This window comes from Camelus bactrianus, chromosome 14 (genome assembly GCF_048773025.1).
Source record: "Camelus bactrianus isolate YW-2024 breed Bactrian camel chromosome 14, ASM4877302v1, whole genome shotgun sequence".
Taxonomy (NCBI): Eukaryota; Metazoa; Chordata; class Mammalia; order Artiodactyla; family Camelidae; genus Camelus; species Camelus bactrianus.
In genome coordinates, this window is record NC_133552.1 from 15,863,202 (window position 1) to 15,884,279 (window position 21,078).

The window sequence follows — 21,078 nt, forward strand, 5'->3', positions numbered from 1 at the left end:
TGATTTGCTTTTCTCTAATAGTTAGCAGTATTGAGCATTTTTTCATGGGCCTGTTGGCCATTTGTATGTCTTCATTGGAGAAATGTTTGTTTAGACTCCTGCCATTTTCTGATTGGGTTATTGTTGTTGTTGTTATTGAGTTGTATGAGTTATTTATATATTCTGGAAATTAAGCCTGTGTCAGTCATATCATTTGCAAATATTTTATCTCATTCAGTACGTTGTCTCTTTGTTTTGTTTATAGTTTCCTTTGCTGTGCAAAAGTTTATAAGCTTGATTGGGTCCCCTTAGATTATTTTTGCTTTTATTTCTATTGCCTTAGTAGACTGCCCTAGGAGAACAGTGCTAAGATTTATGTTGGAAAATGTTTTCCCTATGTTTTCTTCTAGGAGGTTTATAGTATCTTATGTTTAAGTCTTTAAGCCTTTTTATGTTTTTTTGTGAATGGTGTGAGGGTGTGTTCTAACTTCATTGATTTACATGCGGCTGTCCAGCTTTCCCAACACCACTTGCAACTGCCAGTTTGTATCTCTTCAGGGGAGTCCTCTTCCACACATGTTGTTTCATCCCTGTTTCCTCCACAAAGGCAACTGAGTTTTCAAGTTCAAGGCTCCCAGTATTCCAGCCATTGTCTGGAGCAAGTATTCAGAGGGAGTCACGGAACATGCAGGCAGCCAAGATGTTAAAACACCCCATGCTCTGCCTCCAAACATGGGCTCCTCCTGAGCAACTAGCTGTCAGCTCTATGGTTCACGATCAGGTCCAATTAACATGTTCATAACATCTTACAGTTCAACCACACTCTTACACATGACATCACTCTCTTTACATTGAAGTATATCTGACTTACATTATATTAGTTTCAGGTGTACAACATATTTTTATAGAATATACCCCATACAAAATTATCATAAAATATTGACTATATTTCCTACGCTGTACAGTATATCCTTGTAACTTATTTATTTTATACTTAGTCTTTTGTGCTCCTTTATCCCCTTCCCCAATTTTGCCCCTCCCTTCACCGCTTTCCCCTCTGATAACCACTTGTTTGTTCTCTGTATACACATGATATCTCTTCAGTTGAAGCTTGTAATAACCACCTGTCATGGATGCAGTAGGGATGAGAGAGCTGTTTTATAGAGGAGGACACGGGGACACTGAGGTTCTGTGCCTGGGGTAAGCAGACACCACTGATGAAGCACAGAGCTGGAGTTTAAGCCAACTCTGTAGGACCCCAGTCCAGGAATCTTCCATTATACCTTCTACCTCTACAGGCTGAGGACGTCATAGGGTCAGTTTGAAGGGGAGGGTAGTGACTGAACGCAGTGGTCTGTCCAGGTCCTTTGCGGTAAGCAGATCAGCAACACGATAGGAGCAGAAGCACCAGGGAGCCACCAGGAAACCTCCACTCTGTCTCTACCCCCCCAGCACCACTCCCCAAAATCCTTCCGAAAGCCACACCAAAGTGACAAGGAATCACTTTAAAATCAAGGAATTTTAAAAGTATAAGTCTACAAGAGGAAACAATGATGGACAAGAAGTACCCACATGGTTTTAGAAGATACTAGAAGACTGTGCAGATTCAGAGACTTTTATTTGTACTGAAGTTAGAAACTTAATATGATGACACAGAAAGTAGCACAATAGGACAAAGAGATCAGCACTCGGAAAGGGTAAGAAAATTAGAGGATCCAAATCAAGTGGTGTCATATCTAACTAACAGGGGTTCCAGAAAGGGAGAACTGAGAAAGTAGAGGGAAGGAAGTTTTAAGGAAAGAGTACAAGGACATTTAACGAGGCAGAGGGAAAAAGTCTCTGGGTTGAAAGGAGCCCACTCAATGTCCAACACCACGAATGAAAAAGATCCCCCAGAACACAGCATCATGAAACTCCAGGATTCCTGGTATAAAGGGAAAACCCCCAAAGTTTCCAATCAAACGTAAAGGACTAAGAACCGGAATGACTTTGGACTTCTTAACAACACTGGGAGCTAGACTATGCTAGAGAGATGTTTCAAAATTCTAGGAACTCAATCAATTCAATACACAGAAGTGAGACATTTTCAGAGGCACAATGGCTCAAAACGATTTATGACTCATGTCTGCTTTCTCAAGAAGCTACCAATCAAAAGAGTAAGTGTGAGAGGAAAGGGAAAGAATACGGAAGAAAGGGCAAGGTTGTGGGTCCAGAACACCAGGATCCCACACAGGAGAGCAGTAAGGAGGCATGCCCAGAGGCCGGCAGGGGAGCCGCCCTGAGGGGCGAGACACCCCCTGTTTCTCAGCAGGGCTCTGGAGGAATAAAAGGAGCAGATAAATTGCCTGATGCCTTTGATCATGTTCTGCTGATTACTTGGCCTCTTTAGAAAGAATTAAAGGGTGGGGCAAAAAGATAACTAAACAAATATTAAAAGTGAGACAAATATTAACTCCGGACAATCTAAATATTGTCTAAGAAAGGGAAGGTAATGGTTGGCTCCACAGTGGACATTTCCACAGCACTAATAATGAACATTCTAAACACAGACTTAATAAAAAATTATGCTATAACAGCTGGAGGAGAGAGGAGAAATAAGATGGGGTGTCAGGCAGTGAAGACTTCATCTACTGGAACAGGACAACAGTAGCTGCTATCTGAACCTGGCATGTCAGAAAATGGCTGTATGTGTGTTTTCCTTAGAAATAGGCAGCTGAATACCAGAAAAATAGAAGGGGCTTAGAAAGGGTGAAGGTGATTGCCTTCCAGGAACATCAATGAGGAACCCGGAAACACAGAAATGTGAAGCAGGGAACCACTGTTATTTGTCTTCATCTTTTAGTACTATTGGACGTGTGTACGTGTGTGTGTGTGTGTGTGTGTGTGTGTGTGTGTGTGTGTGTGTGTACCATTAATGAAAGTTAAAAATACTCAGAGAAGGCTAGGGAATGTGATGCATTATAAAGATATTTCCTTCAAAAATGACTGGTGTTCAACAAGCACCCATATAAGGTGTAAGATTCAAGCTTCTGGTGTTTGAGAAATCCAGCACGTGGCACCTTCGTCGCCCACACTGAATCCAGCGCTGTTACCGCACCCCCAAGCTCTCACCGCAAGGTCTCCCCTCAGACTCCACCTGTTCAGTTACCTGTTTGCTCTGCATATCTGGGCACGGACGCTTTTCTCTAGGAAAAGGTCTGTGCTTTTCCGAAGCTGATAAAGGATGTCTCCTACATCCCCCGCAAGGGACTTTGTTGGCTCAGCCCCTCCAGCCTTTGCCAAAAGGCAGCCCAAACTGCCAACCCACATGAATTCTAGAACCTGTGGGGCTGAATTATGACTTTTGTAGGCTCAAGGCACCTCACCTTCGTGGCCCCTTCCTCCCTTAAAAAAATACTTAAAATTATGTTTGATGAGCATGTTGGCATAAAGATTAGTATAATAAAGGATGGATTCATTGTTACGTATTCATTAACATGTGTTTTTCCTTCTGATTTAAAGAGCAACTAAGCCATCTTTATGGCCCTGAGAAAAGGCAGAATGAAGGGCCAGCTGACCACAGTGCTCTGCCACCCTCTGCAGGCTCTGGGAGAGAAGTGTCAAAGCAAATAAGCGATAAACACCAGATGGTACAAAGTAACAGTCACTATAAGCTGGTGTTTGCTAAGCAGTTACTGTGTGCCTTGTGCTAAGCGATTTGCAGACACACTTCGTTAAGGTCCCTCACCCGACCTGGGGAGGCGAGCCTCATGTCCCTGACCTCCAGTGGCCACAGAGGTTGGGTTTTGTGTCCAAGGTCACCCAAGCAGTCAGTGGCAGCCCAGGGAGCTGTGACAGCCAAACCTGGCTCCTCCCGGCTTGCCCTCAACCTTTCCCGGGTGGGGGTCGGCTGCATCTGCTCCTGTCACCCTCTAAGTCCTCTCTTCCCCGCCGTACACTTTGCCCTGCATGGAAAATAAACATGTGTCCAGTAAGAGTAAAGTCAGAATCCGATATACTATAAAACTCCGTAAGTGCGTGTTCTTTTGTATCAACAAAGATTAGGATGTTGGTAACATTTTTTTCCTTTCAGTTCTAGATGGTTCCTTATGGGCGGCACCCTGAGTTCCTATTTCAACTACTATTATGAGCTGGCCTTGGTGACAAAGGCTGAACTTCCACCTCAGGTGGTCACGTTTTGTGAATGCTGGACTGTGGCTTTCGCACTAGCAGAGTTCCTCTCCCAGAGCCTCCTGAGCCTCCCCCCCCCCCAGCTTCTCCTTCCCCTTCCCCTCCCCCACCCCGCCCCTCCCCCACCTCTACCCGCACGTTTTCCCCGCCTAGAGACAATTTCAGATGACGTCACAGCCAGCCAGTAACTGCAACACCACCTCTTTTTCCTCAGCTGCTACCCATTTCGTGCTTGAGCGGTACTGCGTGGGGGAAGGAAGGCGTGACAATTTGCATTTACATAAAATCGCAGCTGTAAATTAATTAATCAGAACACTTAGCTCCCCTGACAAGTCCTTCCCTGAAAGCCAGAGAGCTTGCTCGCCATCGGGATGTGAGCTGCGGCAGGACCTCAGCACAGGCCCCCTGGGCCTCACGACCCTCCACCCGCCGACGCCACTCTCGGAGGGAGGACGCACCCTCCGTCCCCGCCAGGAGATTTTCCTTTCGGCTTTTCCTACCCTCCCGTCCACCTCTGCACCCACCCCCGGCCCCAAGCACAAACACTGTGATTAAAAAGGAAAAAAAAAAACAACTCCCTAGGAACCGAGAGACACTTTCTGAAGTAAATGCGAAACCACAAGAGGCCGGGCCGAGTCCCCTCGAGGGCTGAGACGCCCGAGGCGACGCACGGGGACCAGGCTGGCGTGACACCCGCGGCCACAGCCCTCGGGCGCCTCACGACACCCGGCGGAGAGCTGTGAGGACTCGATCACGTGAAGGAAAGGCAGGCCTGAGGCAGAAACTTGGTAAGAGACAGAAGCCTCCAGAAATGAAAAACCGCAATGAACACTGGGGGTTGGGCCCCAAACCTCAGAGGAATGGTTGGTGGAGGGAGGCCGACGGGCACGCAGATCTCTACTTCACGTTCTGGAGATTTGAAATGTTTGCTAAATGAAGAGCATGTATTTGTTTTACCACGTGCACATAGAAGGATTATGGAAGATGCATTATGTCTGTCAGCTACTGCATAAAAGAAATTAAGTTATAGCCCGAAGAAATTATAAAAAAAAAAAAAAGAGCAGAGAAGCCAGAACCAAAGGACTTGAATGCCCCTCTCAACTTTCTGCTTCTCAGATTCGTCACGTGAAAAATGGAGAAATTACAATACTTATCAGCTGTGGTCACCCCAGGAAGATTACACGAGATGGTATGGTAAGTGAAGAAAGTACAGGGTTGGGTTTTTTTTTGCATTCACTCCCTTATCTCTAAACCCCCTAACTTTATGTGGAGGTGGAAGTTTAAATGCTATGTTTCTTTGCCAAGGGACTTCCCGTCAGGCCATGTCCAGACAGCATGAGGGCCACCGGTTCTGAGGAGCCGCCCAGCAGACTCTAGAACCAGCTTCTTGCCTGGCGACCTCTCAGCCAGGAGCCAGGACAAAGCTCACAGTCCCACAGACATGTCACATAACCAGGTATGTACACACACTCAGCAGCTACCTGTGGCAAATGTGGAGACATGCCGACACCCTCGATGGGGCCTGGAAGGAGGTGACAGAGAGGCCAAAACAGATGTACACTGAGGGGCCGGGAAAAGGGCATTGCCCCAAAGCAAAATTCAGCCCCAGAAACATCCTTCCGAGAGAGGGCCCGCTCTGAATTCCAGGGGTCCAGCAAAGTTTCCACTAAGCCCTAGTTTGCCTCTTCTTTCTTTATTCACCCCTCACCCCCACCCACACAAACTAACAACCATCACAGCCTTGGCTACCTTCCGGAGTTGGAAGGAGAGGGGGAGAAAGTCAGTGTGTGGTGGGGTGCGGTGGGGTGGGGACCCTTCCCAGGGTCAGACCTAGAACTCTGTTCCACAAAAGAAACTGTACAGAAGGGATTGACACCATCCCTAGTCACACCAGTGACCAGCATCGCAGGCATGACTGGGTTTTATAATACTTTTTGCTGCTCTGGAAAAATGTGTTCACCGAACCTTGGTGTATTGGTTCTTGGTGTTAAAGCAAGTTTATTACTTAATCCTCCCCTTCGTCGAAGAACAGGCTGAGCGGCCCATCCAGGCCGTCAGGACACATTCTTCTGTGCTACGAAAGGGAAACTTCTCATAAATGGGAGTCTGCCTTCCGGGATGAACAGGAACAGGCTGGGCTGTGTGCTCAGTGTGTTCAGTCCAGCAGAAATCATAGACGCTGGGCAAAAATTCACAGGCTGTGTTTTGAGGTATTGCTGGCATAGAGGCTAGAAAGTGCTTGACAGGTATTTCTAGCATCAGCAGGGATGCTGGAAAACATCAAGCTCCGTGGACTGTCACTCAGTAAAGCGTCATGAGGCTGCTTCCCCCGTTCCACATCTTACTCCAGAAGCTCTGTGATGGGCAACCTCCTCATTGTCGGCTTGTCTTGGGAGGAGATGTGGGAAGAATAAATGCTGAGAAGCAGCTGATAAAGACTTCAAGAGACCGTCCAGACCAACTTCCTACCTTCAGACAGACAGGTGTTCCTGTCACCAATTTACAAGTGAATAGTAACTCGAGCTGGTGGGGCTCAGTGAGTCACCTAAGGTTACACGGCCAGTGATGAAGAAGCTAGAGTGAATCCCTCATTTCTGCCTTCTGATGCATGCTCTTTCCACTGCTCTGTGGCTCCCCTAGCCCAGGGAGAACGTAGAGGTCATTTCCTGGTCAGTGTGGATTTCTGCCACTCAGCCATTATTCATAGATCTATCCATCCATCCATCCACACACCAACCCACCTACCCATTCATCCATCCATCCATCCATCCGTTCACCTACCTAGTTCAATAAACATTTACTAGGGAACTACTCTTCCAGGTTCCATAAGAGTCCAGGAAATAGAGGTAGAAAAATAAAGACACAGCTTTTGCCCTTAGGTGTTCAAAGCTTAGTGGGGAAGGCCCACATATACTCATGTACCTGCTAGACTCGGACTCACACTAACAAGAATAGAGGCTTGGGCGGGGCAGATAAAATGGGGTGGGTGAAGGAGGGGCTATGCAGAGGGAGCTGGAAAGGAGAGGGCTTTCCCACTAGAGGCCTGGGAGGAAAATGCACCAGGAGTGATCTGGAATTACAAGGAAGCCATGCTGCCTGGCCTGGATGGGGTATACAGTAGGTGGTCTGGGTTAACAGAAGGAGTACTGACAAAGACAAATTCAGTGCCCTATGACCTCCTGGCTGACTCCATCCCTCAGCAAGTAAGAGAGATCTGAGGGGAAGGACATAAGGCCAGGGCTGGACTGAGGGGACCTTGAATGTTAGAGTTGGTAGTTGAGACTTGGTCCTGTGAGAGGTGTCCTCTCTCGTGTCTGAGTTGTGAGTCAATTTGGGGAGATTTGTATAATTGATGTCTGTTCCTAAGCATTTATAAAATGTTCTTTCTGCCTAGCTTACTTCCAGTCCCCACTGCACCCCCACCCCCACCCCCACCCCATGGTTCTGCCTCCTCCGTCCTTCATGCCTAGTGCCCCAATATCTGCACATGTTCACTTCCTGGTTATTGTTTTTTGTGGTTGTTTTTGAACTTTGTGTGTGGCCAGGTTATAAGTAACTTATTTCATTTAAGAAGTCAAAATATGCTTACTTGCCTCACCAGATACATGCTTATCTCTGCTGGTACGAACACTCCCCTGTGATTACACCTTCCTGTTGTGTCTCTACACGCAGTTAATCAGAAATACATCCACCCATGACAATTACCCGTTCTGCCGGCTCTCTTTCCTCTGTGTAATTAGCTCCCTGTTGCCTCCCAGAGCATGGCACCAGCTCGAGTTAGGCCAGTTAGCCCAGAGTCCATCAGCACATTCCAACACAGACTCTGCTGTAGACAGCGCTGGCCATTGGCCAAGCTCTGGGGAGGAAGGGCAGCCTTCCTGTGGGCGGGAGCACTTGACCATTACAACAGTCAAGGTAGAAGCCAGTGATGAAGACTTTGTTGCTCATCCCCAAACCATCCCAGATTATTATGTTAACTCAAAAAGGAAAATAAATTGTTTTCTCCAAACATTTAAAATGTGAGGGCCATCTTTAAGTGCTACTTAGCAACAGAAAGAGTAGGTACAGGGTGGCTATTCTATTATTGGATTCAGAGCTCGTGGGATTCCATAATCTGTACAGATTAAGGACCTGAGAACTACTGTCCTTCACATTCCATGGTGGAAATAAAAGATTTTTCTTTTTTTCTTTAAGAAAGTGAGACAAGTGGTGACAGATGGAAAAGAAGAGGTAAAGACCAAAAGGCAGTTGTTATAGTAATTATTAGAGTACAGAAACCTCAGGACAGTCATTAACGACAAGTGTGTTATGTGTTATTGATAACTTTTGAGGGAAGGAGAGTGCATGTTCTTTTTGGGTAAGTAAAGTAGTTCTGGGTTATGCAGCATTATTTCCTGCTATGAGAGATAAACAGAAGAAACAAATAAACAGATATGAAAACTAGGACATTTGAATCCCTGTATAGAGTCATCTGTGGGATGTTGCATTACACTTAACCTCAGATAAACAGTGAGTAATTTTTTAGTGTGTCCTAAATATTGTGTATTTAAAAATTCTTTACTGTTTATCTGAAATTCAAATTTAACTAAAAACATCCTGTATTTTTATTTGTTAAATCTGACAACTCCACGATTGCAGAAAGAATAAAAACTCTCAAAAAGCTTAGCATGAGGATGGCATTTAGAACGGGAGAGAAAGGTCAGTGAGGGGTCATCCAGCCAACACCACAAAGGGTTTTTATGGAGAATATTGGATAAACACACAGCGAAGTGCGAGCTTCTTGCTCCTATGAAAGGCTGGCTTTGTTTCTTAGCAGGATGGAGGCTGCCCTCAGTAACCCCAATTTATAGCCAGATTGGAAAACTCCCCTGGAGTAGAACTGGTTTCCATGAGAACACTCTAGCTGCCAAATCCTCATGTGCCAGGCATGCAGAGCTGTAGTCGGTGCCCAGGGAAGAAGGGCAGCTTTGGTGAGAGTTGGTAGATGAATTCCCCAACTTCAGCATCTATAAAGTGTGTCTCAGACAAAGAAATGCTAGGTCATGCTGCATTAACACGTTAAATTGAAAACGCAGTGGTTTGACACAACAAAGATTTTATATTAGTTTCCTATGATTGCTGTAACAAATTATCACACCCTGGGCTTAGAACAACATGCATTTATTTTCTGACAATTCTAAAGACCAGATGTTAGAAATAAGTTTTGCTGGGAGAAAACCATGGTCATCAGTCTCCAGAGGCTCTTGGGAAGCCCCTGCCTTGGTATGTTTCATCATCACGGGGCTCCCAGCATTCCTTTGTTTTACTTGCGTCTCCTTTTGCAGTTACATTATTTTCTCATCTTATTGTTTGTCTAATTTCCCTCTGCCTCTCCCTTTTTAATTTATATGAAATGTACATAACAAAATTTACGATTTTAAGGTGTACACTTTAGAAGTATTTAGTACATTCACAATGTTGTCCAATAATCACATCTACCTAATTCTAGAAGATTTTTTTCACTCACAGTGAAGAACCTCTACCCATTAAGGCCCCCTCCTCTGGAAACCAATAATCTGCCTTCAATCTCTATGATTCACCTATTCTGGATATAACTGTAAATAAAATCATATAATATTTGAAAAAATAAAATTTAAAAAAAAGTATGTGTCTTTAATAAGACTAATTAGCAATCCAATGTGTTCCTCTCTGTACTCATTGGACAATGTTTAATTTTTTAGGTATGAAAATGGGTAGATCTTTGGGCAAAGTCACCCAGCAGGTTAGCAGCAGAGCCGGGACAAGAAGCTCCCAGGTAAGAAACCATCATGCTGCGCCGTATGCCTTGGCACATGTTTCCATTCAAAACTCTGCTTCATTACTTGATAGCTAAGATTTTCATTCCCACCAGGTAAAATTGAACCAGATGTTTCCAGAGGCATAATTCTTTATGCATTGCGTATAAGACAATTTACACAGCCCCCACTTTCTCAATTTTTTGGTTTGCCTGAGTCAGTTTATTTTGGAAAACTAGCACACTGCAGAACCATTCCAGCTACTTGCCTCTTTATTTGCAGATTTGTGAATATCTAAATGAGCTTGGTCCCTGCTAATTTAGATGTAGTTTTAGGTGGACATTTTTCGCCTCTTCTATTTGTCATTTATCCTGTCTCCATTAAGTGATTTAAATCTAAACCACACATTTAGTTGGGGGTTAGAATCTTCTTAGGGAATTACCACAATTTCTGTTTATTTTATTATGTTTCTATGTCTTTGATAAAATTTGGAAACATTCCCAAAGGCCTTCGGGTACATGGCATATTTTGAAAAACTACCTAAATCAACAAATTAATCTGAATCTGGAGCAGAATACCTTCTACAGGAGAGGGGCAAAAAATAAAAATAAAAAAAGCATGAACCCAGACTGAGCTTCCTGGTTTTCCTTTGGTGCACCGCCCCTATCACTCACCTCAGGTCCGCTGACCTAGGAGCACCAGACAATGGTTTAGAAATGCCACCCAAAGTGTGTCGTCATCCATGTCAGAATCCCTGCTGGCACTCATAGTTCCCTTGCCCTCACAGATGCCTTTTGCAGGATTTCCAGAAAAAACTAGCCAGTTTCAGAACTCATCCTGTCATCCTTTAGATGTGTGATGAGAAGCAGTGCTTGCTTTGATCTGAGGAAACAGAATCTGCATTTACTTGGAAAGGGTACTTTGTAAACTCACATGGCAGTGATGTGGGGTGGACCTGGGACCTGAAGTACTTCCTGAGCCCCTACTCCATACCAGATACTGAGCTAGACAGCTGGGAAATATAAAGATGAATTTCCCCCCCTCTCCCCTCAAAGGGCCATGAGATACATAGTTAAATAATTATAACACAAGGCAAAATACAACGCATGCCTTTAAAAAGCACAGAATGTGGTAGATTAAGAGGAAGGAGAGAGAGGCTTATCCTGGGAAATAATCAGGAAACTGTATTTTAGTCTTGAAAGCAGCTTTTGACCGACCGAGACAAGGGTCAAGGCGAGCCAGACAGAAGGGAAGCATAGGGTGTGTGAGGAAGTTTGTCTGGTCCCATCAGCAGGACACAGGGAACAGCAGGAGCTGAGCCTGGAAAGGTAGGCTGGGTCAGGTGGTGCAGGACCTAGAATGTCTTAGTCTGAATTTCAAGGTGCACCGTGGCAGTGAATGATTATCCTCACATCTCCTCTCACCTGGACTCTCTGGCTTAGTTGTCTACGTCCATACTCGGCTCTTTGTCCGGATGGGACACCTCTTGATCTGTCACTGTGTGCAGAGAGCTGCTGTAAAGTGACATTTATCTTCTGCTAAGTAGCTCCAGGGGACCAAAAGTTAATCTTCAAAACCTCAAGAGAGACAAAGAAGAAAGAGTTATTTTCCAGGAAGCCTGGCTTTTGAACAATGGTAGAGGCCCATCACAGTCCTGCCCTCAAAGTGACCCTGCAGGAAAGCCATTGTCTGTAAAGGCCAGAGCAAGAGTGGAGAGGTAAGAGGAGCCACCTGGACATCAGTGACCTCCTGGACCCCGGCTGTGGCCAGAGCATGGCTCCCAGGTGGCCGTGCTCCCCAGGAAAATTAGGTCAGCCGTCAGCGCACTGGAGTACGTCACCCCTTAGGGCAGGCTACGGAAATCATTTCCCACAACCTCAACATCTGTGTTCTCCTTCCAAAAACTGCCCAGAGAAGTGTCTGTGCTAGCTCAGTGGGCAGGCTGCCCTCCCCTCTTGTTTACACCTCCCCTTTTACCATCACCCTTCTCCCACTCCAGACCACATCTTCGCACATACGTGGTCTCAGTGTGTGAAAACGCGCACCAAAGAAACAGTGCAAAAGGCAGCTTCAGTTCTAAGAGAGAAGAGCCCCACGAGAGCAAACCAAAGGGAGCTTTCCCCGAGGAAATCCTAATGCGGTGGTGCTACCGTCAGCTGTGCTGCCCTAGCCACTCACCTGCCTCGGGATCACAAACAAGAGTGCCACTGTTGCCACCAAAAAAATTTCTTGAATGGACAACAATCGAGGAAATTGTAATTTTTTCCTGTCAGAAAGCAATTCTGATGTGTCAACTGGCTTTGCCCACAAGGAGATAACAGAGGTACTTTTTCGTTAACTGGATGTGTTCAATCTGCAATTGTTGAAAGCACAGAAGATATGTAGGGAAGTTCATCATTTACAACTATTAAAGTGGTGATGCAAATCTAGATGTCCACTCTAAAACATGCAGGGTAGGGCACAGGCTTATCTGCAGTTATTTTATGGGGAAGGTCCCTGGACCTTCCAGGTCTCTCCAAACTAACCAGTGTTGGAAGTTTGTACAAACCACTGATCTGAAATTCTAGTTTTGCCCTGCAGAGGGCAACATTGGTAAAATGTTACGGGGCTGGAAAAAGGATTTTTTTTCTTTTTCCCTAGTGGTTCTTTTTAGGCTAACTTTCCTTTTTGGCCTTCAGACAATTTTAATTAGAATAAGAATGAGATTTAGCATTTGTGGGCTTGAGGAGAGAGTAACTGATCAGAGCAGAAAGGCCTCTGGGTCAGACACATTTTTCCAGGGCTGAAACAGTGGTATTATTTTTTGCATTTTTAAAAAAATCAATTTCTTAATTTCTAGAGTCTAACAGTGCCTGATACTAAGTGGGTGCTCAAAAAAGCGTTTGATGATTGGACAGTCATGCTACTTCCAGCTCCAGAGAAGCGTTCGGTTAAACACGTAGTACAATTGTGTGTCTGCAAGACTCACGGGTGTGGTTCACCCCATCCCAGAAAGCCCAGCTCATTCAGATTGCTTGAGTCTAGCAGCGCCCAGAAGAGGCAGGCGCCACCTGTAATTAAAAAGGACTTCGACACTGGCTGACACGAAATGACCTGACTGTGACTATAGCTGTTTACAGTTCTTGTTGACTTCAGAGAATTATTTTCTGATGCCATTTCACTAAGAAAATCATGTGATTTCCTTATAGTAAGTTAATTATTGCCAGGTCTTGAAGAAGTGGTCAAAAATTTACATTTAAGCCTATGGTATTAGATAAAGCATGTAGGCAAATAATCCACAGTTCCCGTTGAACACTGCTGTGTCAGGAGTTGAAAGCTTCTTCAAAGATGAGACAGGGAAGGAAGATGAGGTTGAGAGAAAAATCATGAAGTAGTGAGTTTTGAATCTGAGACGCCCAATTCCTCTTTCCAACAATGTGTCTGTCTACTCCCTGTGATGTCCCCCTACCGCCCCCTGCTAAGTGGCTACACACTTCTCTTTCTTGTAAAAACTGCCTTCAGGCAAATTTTAACTTGAGGGTTGGTTGCCTCCACTAAGGCATTTGAGTATTTGTTTAGTTGGAGTTGAAATAGAAAATTTTGCTCCCCGTAGAAGGAATTCCAGTGCCAGGAACTGGTGTGGGAGGCAGCTTTTCCAGGCCGTGGGTTGTGCTGCTGGGACGTTTGGGCAGGTGTAACAGCAGCACCACAGACTCCACTCAGCCCTTCTGCCCACTTGCCTGTGCCACGGAGCTGCTGAAACAGAATATCAATGTCAGGGGACCTGCTACTCTCAAGGAACTGAAAGTTACAGATGTAATCTACAGCAATAAAAACAACAAGATAGCTTTCCACTACCAGTCCTCTTGTGTTTTCTAAAATTGTGAGCATCTCAAAGTACTTACATGCATACCTGTGTGTGTTTGTGTGTGTATATACACATAAATATTGGACTATATATAGTATGTTAGATATACATATATTCACACACAATTGCAAAAATATAGGACTTACTATATCAGGAGCTGTATACCTTGCCAGGAAAGAATCTGTCATCACCAAGGCAAAGAGTTATTGATTAAACGCCCATGTTCACATGACCTTTCCCTGCGCATACAAAACAGCCAGCAGCTCTTGCTGAGTTTACCATGTGTGTTAAACACCAGTGTGGGCCCTTCCATAAAGGCAAAGGCAAAGGCAGGCTGAGAGATGAACAGTGAGGGTTAGGCCATTCACCAGATTAATGAAGACACGCTCGCTCTGTGGTTGATGGAGACAAGCGTCCACACTGCCTGACATCACGGCCTGGCTGTGCTCTATTTCTTCACTGGATGTAGGCTAGTTATGATCCTGCCCCATTGGTAAACTGGCTTATTCATGGCACTGGCTTATTCTAGACTAAACCACTGACTTCCTGTTTCCAGACGGTAACATCAAGTGCAATGGACAATACTTATGTCCTCCAAAAATTCCTATGTTGAAATTGTAACCCTCAATGTGATGGTATTAGGAAGTGGGGCCTTTGGGAGACGGCATTTTTCTTGCATGATCATAATAGTGGATGGAGTCCGGATGCATGAAATTTGTGCCCTTAAAAAAGAGACCACGAAGAGCTCCCTCACCCCTTCTACCACATGAGGTCACAGCAAGAAGACAGTCATCTGTGAACTAGGAAGCAGGCCCTCATCAGACACTGAATCTGCCAGTACCTTGCTCTCGGACTTCCCAGCCTCCAGACCTGTGGAAGACACCTTTCTGTTGTTTAGCCACCTGGTTCTGGGTTTGCCAAGTTCCCGCAGCGGATAAAATCAGTCAGGGTCAAATCTTGATCTGACGAAAAAGAAGCCCATGTTCTTAACTGACTCTGTTATACCAGCTCCCTGGACACACTCAGTAAATGTTTGTTGAGTGAAAAAATAAAAAAAGATCACATGAAGATCTTCAAAAAGAAGAGAAAGCTATTGCATCCTGTTGGTATCAGCCTTTATAAACAAGCACCACTGGTAAATACAATATCCATGGTTACAGTTAAGGTATTGTTTCCATCTGTGTCTTGAAGGAAGGAAGGGAAGGGAGACGGGAAGGGGAGAGGAGCGGACAGGAGTTAAAGTGGCTTTGAGTTTGTTGACATGTGTCCACTCTCTGTCCCACTAGGGAAATGGAGAGCCTGCTTTCTGGGAGAAAAGTCAGGCCATTCCCTGTGGCACATTTTCCCCCAAGAACAATTGGTTACTTCCTTTGGAAGGATACGTGTTATCCCTGCTGGTGGGTTTAAGCACCTGGTTTCAGGAAGGACTAGAAATTGGGAGATGTAATCTACCTCATTCTGAAGACTGTGGCAGGGCAGCTATAGGAAGTAGTTCCTTGCTCCACAAACCGGGAGGATTTCAACACTGGCCAGAATGACCTAAGGACCTTTCCTCTTTCCTGACCATGTGGCTGAATGCCCTCACTCTGGGGATTTGGGCAGGCTGGCTTCCTGGCCAGATGTTTCTCATCCACACCTGTGGACCTTAGGAAACCAAGGGTGACCTCAGTAGGCGCAGCCTTGGTTTCCTTCCCATCACTGCCCTTGAGACGTGGAAATTGAATGAACTTCTATGCTGGGGCCATCCCCTCAAACAGGTCAGGGAGGGGAACTTCCTCACTTTATGGTCAGCGAGTCACCACCTGGCACCACCTCCTGGCATCACCTCCTGGCACATCTGATCAAAGGACAAGATCATCCAGGCACTGGGTCAGGCTGTTTCCTTACAGGACCCTGTGGTCGGGCTTATACTGCACGGTGCATCCAGAAGCAGATGATTTTGGTTCTCTAGTGATACTCCCAGAGCCAATGCTAGGTAAGGAAGCCACCCCGCCGGGGTCTTTGGCCATCAGATTAAGCCAGGGACCATCAGAGAGCTTCCTTCATGCACTACATTTTCTTAGCCTCTCCTGAAAGTGCCATTTCTGAACTAGCTATTCATATACTGCCGCTTTTTGCTGCACAAACTACAAGAACCCTTGTGTGATTGCTGCTGTACTGGTGCTACTGAGGTTGTGGCCCAGCTCAGCTGACAGCATCTGCCCCTCTTCCAGGCCTCTTAGGAGAAACGTCTCTCAATTTGAACAACCAGAAAAATGTGTATTTCTCTTGAGTGTTGGCATGTTTTCTCTTCTGGACATTATGATTCCTCTAACTCAGAATTTCCCTCTTTGCTTTGGACACTGGGCAACTCAAAGCCAAATATGTTGCCCATTTCCAACAACTCGTACAGTACTGTAGAGCATGTATTTTCTGTACCTACTTTGCACTTGTGTTCATCTATTTTCCCACCCTTGCTTTCTTTTTGCCTTAATTGCTTCGTCTCTCAGTTGTGGTTTATCACATTGGATAAGTCAGAGTAGGCCTGCTACAGTCACAGATGACTTCAAAATCTCAATACAATAAGAGAGATTAAGCTCTCACTTGTCTTGAGTCTAATTTAGATATTACTTGGCGATTCCCCTCCACGTGGGGGACACAGGAACCCAGGTCCTTCAGCTCTGCCATTTTCAACATGTAGCCCTGCAGTGGCTACAAGAGATAGTAAGATAGAATGCACATGGGGTAATTAACTCCTTCAACCTGGACATGACACACACCATTTCGCCAGAACCAGTCATCCAGACGCAAAGCTGCGGGAAAATACTGTTCCCAACTAGGCAGCCACTTCCCAAGAGCAACTCTACGAGGGAGTGAATGTGAATCCCAGGTAGTCAGCTATGGTCTCTGCCACACTCCCTAAATTCCTTCTTGGAACAGGGAAATTTAACTCAGTAGACTTTAGATAAAAAGGAACTGTCTCCTCGTTGCCAAAGAACAGGACTGTCAATCAAGAAATAACCAAAGACCTATGTGTGGATACTATGCTGGGTGTTGTGGGTGGTACAGAGGTCTGAATGATACAATTCTTGCCTCCAGGTTGATTACAGTGTTTCATGTACACCTTCCACACTTCTGCTTCCAAGTAGAGACGTAGCAGCCCTCAAAATCATTCCATGGTAGAGACATCATTCTACCAGGCTCTTTCCTGCCATCGTCAAACTCTGTAAAGGGAAGGGTCAGATGCAGCCAGGAGCTGGCTCTGCCTGTGGAATAAAAGAAAGTTCTTCTGTAGCTACCTTAAGGTGGCCAGTGGAAAGAAAGGAGGCAGGGACTTTTCATTTCTGGTCTTGGGTAGAGTTTAATTTCCTCCCACCTGGATTCCTAACCTGTAAATTGGAGATAATGAGGTTTGCCTACCTTGCCTTCAGAATTAATTAGTGGTTATGGTTGCACTTTTCGCCTGCAGATGAAAGGCTTTTATGTGTGCCTCGTACATCATCTTCATTGCAATCATCATCACCACGATCATTACCTTGTGTCCCAAAGATAAAGTGATGGAATTCCCACACAAAGCTTCCAAGAGACTCGATCTTTCTAAACTTTTCAACCTTCTCCTCTATGCTTTTTTTAAAGAACTACCCCACTTTCCCCTTCTTCGTGACCTTGCTGTCAAGGACTGAGAAAGTACGAGCTAGCCATAATTTCTTAGAGACCGATGTTTCACACACCTGAACTTGATGGTGACGTTCTCCCAGCAATCAAGCCTAGACGTTTCAACTAGACCCTAAACCCAGATGTAAGAGATATAACAGAAGCAGAGGGAAGGGGAAACTTTTCAAGAAACATTTTAAAAACATCTCAGAACTCTTCAAAAAATTATTTCCTTTTTAAAAATTTCCTCCCAGAATGTCTCACTATATAAATTGACCTTTTCTGTTTGCCTGATGACATTAGAAAGATGAATATTATTTCCTCCCACATCCTTGAGGGCTTGTCAGTCTCTGAATTCAGTTAAAGCTCAAATTCTGATGTAAAAACTGGAGTCTTCCTGGGGAGGTGGACAGGGCTTTGGGTGACGTCCTGCTATTGAAAGTGGGAGCTAGGACCAGAGGTGCTGTGGGCTGTGAAGTGATGGGAGCAGAGCCAAGAAAATGAGGTCAGGTTATCACAGAAGAACCTAAAGTTGCCCTGGTACATAGATTTAGTGTTCCTGATCCGGTACCGAGTTGGCAATCCAATGGTGGTACCTCGTTCCTGGGACCAGCTCAACCAGGGTCTTGATACTGCTGGGAAACCATTAAAATGGAGTCGTTTGCTAAAGCAGTGTAAACTTTTTCATGTAGCATTAATACAGGTACTTCTTCATTCTGAATTATCATTGAACTGTGAACGGTGGTCAGGATTGGAAGAGCTGGAGTGACTCAGCTACCCCTGTGATTCCAGCCCCAGCTTGTCTTGTCTCCAAGTGAGCAATGATAAGTTGCAAATTGAAGTTTTGGTTCTAAGTTCTTGGTGACTCACATGCTTAGTCAGGCAGTAACCATAATAGCAAACATGTTTATAGCTCTTCCTGTGTGCTAGGCAATGTTCCACTCCCTTTGTATGAAATAAGGCCTTTAATCCACAGTCAACCCTAGCAAGCAATTTCAATGATGACCTCTACTTTAGAGATAAGGCAACTGAGGCAGGAAGGGTTTAAATGTCTTATCCAAGCTTTCATGGCCAGGCAGAGGCAGAGTCAGGATTTGAACCCAGGCTGTCTGTACCTGGAACCACTAAACTACTGTGCCCTTTTCTGTGTTGTGTAGCAATTCTCTGTGTCAGGAAGTTGGTCCTTATTCCTGAACTATATTTAAATAATCTATTTTCTCCACAAGTTGGAATTTTCATACCTAGAGAAGATCTGCAAATACAATCAACCACACAAAGTAGGAAATATGGTGGAGGCCAGTAGGATGGATGCCACCTAGGGACCATGAGGTGCAGACAGAAATACATGCTGACGTTGGGAGTTAAAGGAGGGTGCTGAGGGCATGGGTCCAGTCCCTCTATGGCCAAGACAGTTTTTTTTTTTTTAAACTACTCTAAACCAAGATGGAGATTTCTGTTGCTGATGAGAAAATCGCTCAGAAAATAGAACAAACAGAAAAGAGGTCTTTTCAACAAATGATGCTGGAACAACTTGATATCCACATGCAAAAAATAATAATAATAATCATCTAGGCATGGAAGCTAGAACACTCCCTTACACCATACACAAAAATAAACTCAAAATGGATCAAAGACTTAAACATAAGACAAGATACAATAAACCTCCTAGAAGAAAATACAGGCAAAACATTATCTCACATACATCTCAAAAATGTTCTCCTAGAATAGTCTACTCAAGCAATAGAAATAAAAGCAAGAATAAACAAATGGGACCCAATGAAACTTACAAGCTTCTGCACAGCAAAGGAAACCATAAGTAAAACAAAAAGACAACCTACAGAATGGGAGAAAATTTTTGCAAATGAAACTGACAAAGGCTTGATCTCCAGAATATATAAGCAGCTCATATGACTTAATAAGAAAAAAACCAACAACCTAATCCAAAAATGGGCAGAAGACCTAAACAAGCAATTCTCCAAGGAAGAAATACAAATGATCAATAGGCACATGAAAAAATGCTCAATATCACTAATTATCAGAGAAATGCAAATCAAAACCACAATGAGGTTTCACCTCATGCTAGTCAGAATGGCCATCATTCAAAAGTCCACAAGTGACAAATGCTGGAGAGGCTGTGGAGAAAATGGAACCCTCCTCCACTGCTGGTGGGAATGCAGTTTGGTGCAGCCACTGTGGAAAACAGTATGGAGATTCCTCAAAAGACTAGGAATAGACTTACCATATGACCCAGGAATCCCGCTCCTGGGCATATATCCAGAAGGGACCCTACTTCAAGATGACACCTGCACCCCAATGTTCATAGCAGCACTATTTACAATAGCCAAGACATGGAAATGTCCATCAACAGATGACTGGATAAAGAAGAAGTGGTATATTTATACAATGGAATACTATTCAACCATAAAAACCGACAACATAATGCCATTTGCAGCAACACGGATGCTCCTGGGGAACGTCATTCTAAGTGAAGTAAGCCAGAAAGAGAAAGAAAAATACCATATGAGATCACTCTTATGTGGAATCTAAAACAAACAAACAAACAAACAAACAAAACAAACAACCTAAATACAAAACAGAAACAGACTCATAGACATAGAATACAAACATGGTTGCCAAGGGGGCGGGGGGTGGGAAGGGACAGGTTGGGATTTCAAAATGTAGAATAGATAAGCAAGATTGTACTGTGTAGCACAGGGAAATGTATACAAGATCTAATGGTAGCTCACAGAGAAAACAATGTGACAATGAATATATATATATGTTCATGTATGACTGAAAATTGGGCTTTACACTGGAATTTGACACAACATTGTAAAATGATTATAAATCAATAAAAAATGTTTAAAAAAATCATCTGGGCATGGATTTTACACTTTTCACAAAAATTAACTCAGAATGAGTCAGAGACAAATGGAAATGCAAAACTATAAAACTTATAGAAGATAACATAGGAGAAGATCTAGGTGACCTTGGGTGTGGCATAACTTTTTAAATAGAACACCAAAGGCACAATCCACATTGATGTCAGACTTCATTAAAATCAAAATCTTCTACTCCGTAAAAGACACTGTAAGGCACATGAGAAGGCAAGTCACAGACTGGGAGAAAATATTTGGAAAACACGGATCTGATGAAGGGACTTATATTCAAAAGATACAAAGAACTCATAAACTCAACAATAAGAAAAAAAACTCACCCAATTTAAAATAGGCGAAAGATCTGAATAGACACCTCACCAAAGAAGATATACAGGTGACAAATAAGCGTATGAAAAGATATTCCACACCATATGTCATTAGGGAATTGCAAATTAAAACTAGAATGATATACCGCTACACACCTTAGTAGAATATCTAAAATAAAATAAAAATAAAAAAAACTAACAACACCAAATTCTGGAAAGGATGCAGAACAGCAGAAACCCTCATTCACTGCTGGTAGGATGCAAAATGGTACAGCCACTTCGAAAGACTGTTTGGCAGTTTCTTAAAAAGCTAAACACAGATGTATGTCAATAAATCTGGAAAACAAAACAAAACACAGTCTTGCCGTAAGATTTAGCAGTCATGCTACTAGATGTTTACTCAAATGAGTTGAAAATGTGTGTCTACACAAAAACCTATACTTGAATTTTATAGCAGCTTTATTCATAAT

The 21,078-nt window shown here is 44.1% G+C and overlaps 1 long non-coding RNA gene across 1 annotated transcript; it reads left to right on the forward strand.

The window, feature by feature from the left end:
• The first annotated feature begins 4,334 nt into the window (after positions 1–4,334).
• Positions 4,335–20,076, forward strand: LOC141579759 (uncharacterized). The gene is made up of 3 exons (XR_012511708.1): positions 4,335–5,343; positions 5,455–5,605; positions 9,870–20,076. It is a non-coding gene; the product is annotated as an uncharacterized LOC141579759 (long non-coding RNA).
• Positions 20,077–21,078: the final 1,002 nt, after the last annotated feature.